Genomic DNA, 2,257 nt, shown 5'->3' on the forward strand with positions numbered 1-2,257 from the left:
ATGCATATATACTTTGAATTTTTATCTTTTCCTTTTTGGGTTGCCCTTAATGATCACCGCTAAGTTTGCATTGCATTTTGTGGAAGCACATGAAAATGCAGGTTTTGCTTGATGAATTGGTTGGCTTAGCACCCATGGACTCGAGCTGAACGGAAGTAGCCTTGTAAGGACCCAAGCCATGCAAGATACGAATAATTGTTGCCTTGGCATTATCTCTTTCTTCATGGTGTTTAGATTGTAGTGATATGATAGATGACAGCGAAATCCAGAATTTTGAGAGCTCATATGTGTGCGTACGACCAGTAAGGGGTAGATTGCCTTTGATGCTGATCTTGTATCCACCTATAAGCGTATGAAATTAAATAGGTATGCATTGACTCATCAGGAGAGAAATTTACGTCAATGGGTTTAATCTCAATATAATTAAGCTTTAGGCAAGTTCGCAATTTGCGAAGTACTGGATCCTACCTTGATTTAAACTGGCATAGTATATGCAACAAACTTAAAGTAGCTATATGTGGATTGAAATTTAAACATGTTCATATTCAAATTTTGAACTCGAATAAGACGTGCATTGCACGTGCAAGCTTACTAGTTATACCTACAAATTACAATCCATGGACCAAAAAATCCCCGAGACATGATGATCAAAATATAAACAATAACCTGTGCACACCAAACAATTCTCAAATTGTTCCTTTTTTAGCGAGATTCTCAAATTGTTCTGCAACGTAGTGGCAAAGGCATGTAGATTGATTTTTCTTTTGAAGTTCAAGCATGTACATTGATAATGTAGCTTCGTGTTTGTATATGAATGGCAATACATCTTTGTACCGAGGAGTAGCCGTTTTGTAATCAACGGCAGGGAATCTCCGGCTGCCGCGGCGAGCACGACCGCGCTTCCCGCTGCTATCGCCTATGCGGATGTCAGTCAGGGTACGTGGACATGGACCGGATCCACCAGGGACCTGCTGGCCGTTGCCTCACACGTGCGTACACCGGGCCACCACCCCTGCAGTCTGCACGATGCTAGCCTCGTCTTGCTCCGTCGTAGACTATGGACAAGCCACGATCTGGGGCCAATCCACCGGGCCCGCTCTTCGGAAGCTGCTGTTTTAGCATTCGCTCAGGACACTCAAAAATAAAAGTAGGTTGCTTTAGCAAATCCGGCTCCTTTAATTTGATTTTTTTTCGTGTGGTTTTGTGAGGGCTTGGTTGGGCGTTGGGGGCAGGGATGAGATGGCGACCCATGCTTCTGTTTTGTCCAACTGTTGGAACTCGAAAGTGGTGCATCGCATTTTCTTTACTCTCCTTTTTTTTGCATTCTTTTGTTCCACCTGATCTGTGGTCAAATTAGCCTCAAAATACCCAACTTTCGGAAGCTGCTGTTGTGTTTGTCACTTTCTGGCTCCACCAGAGCTTTAGGGCATCTCCATGGCAGATTTCTAAAACGGACAGATCATCCATGCACGAACCGGTCTCGACAGGGATCCGGACACTAACACAGGAGCCTACACCCAAAGCTAGTTGCAAACGTCCGGTCACATTTGATGCAAATTTAAATAAACTGGATGGAAACATATAGTGGACTAGGTTATTATAACCGGATGATTTTCATTCAAGTTTATTTTTTTTACATAAAGTCGGATGATTTCCATCTAAACCGAAGCACATTCATTACGTTTTTGACATATTTCAACTATAGCGGATTTCATGGGCGACGTGGTAGGACGAAAGCCAACGCCTTCTGCTCATCCATGTCCATCACGATGCCCATGCCGGCGATTTGCTCCCCTGCGAGCCGGTACTCGTCAAGGAGCCAGAGGTTGTACCTCTGGTCGGCCTGCGCCTGTTGGAAAACTGCCTCCTGCTCTTCCACCACCATGTCAGTGAAGTGTGCCCGCGCCTCGTCATGGTGATGTTGTTTCAATGCAGAAAGAAGGTGTGTGCAGCGGGCGGCGCTCTTGGCCGGTGTGCCACTTCAAAGTCGGCTCCAATGAGAGGTCGCGTCCGCTCTAGGCAGGTATGAATGCGGCGTTGACGCTCTGGAGCACCGCTAACCGCTTCAGGCGGGAAAGGGCGCGGGTGGGTGTTTTGATGAGCCCGTGGTGTCGGACGCGTGTGTGGCAGCAGTCCGAACACCTGCAAAGCCCCCGGTTTGCTTCAGGTTTGCGAGGAAAAGGACATCCGGACCGCTGCGCGGGCGGATGGGGTACCGCGTCGGATGACAAAACATATCCGGACCCCCGGTTCGTAT

Source organism: Triticum aestivum, chromosome 4A, assembly GCF_018294505.1.
Source record: "Triticum aestivum cultivar Chinese Spring chromosome 4A, IWGSC CS RefSeq v2.1, whole genome shotgun sequence".
Lineage (NCBI taxonomy): Eukaryota > Viridiplantae > Streptophyta > Magnoliopsida > Poales > Poaceae > Triticum > Triticum aestivum.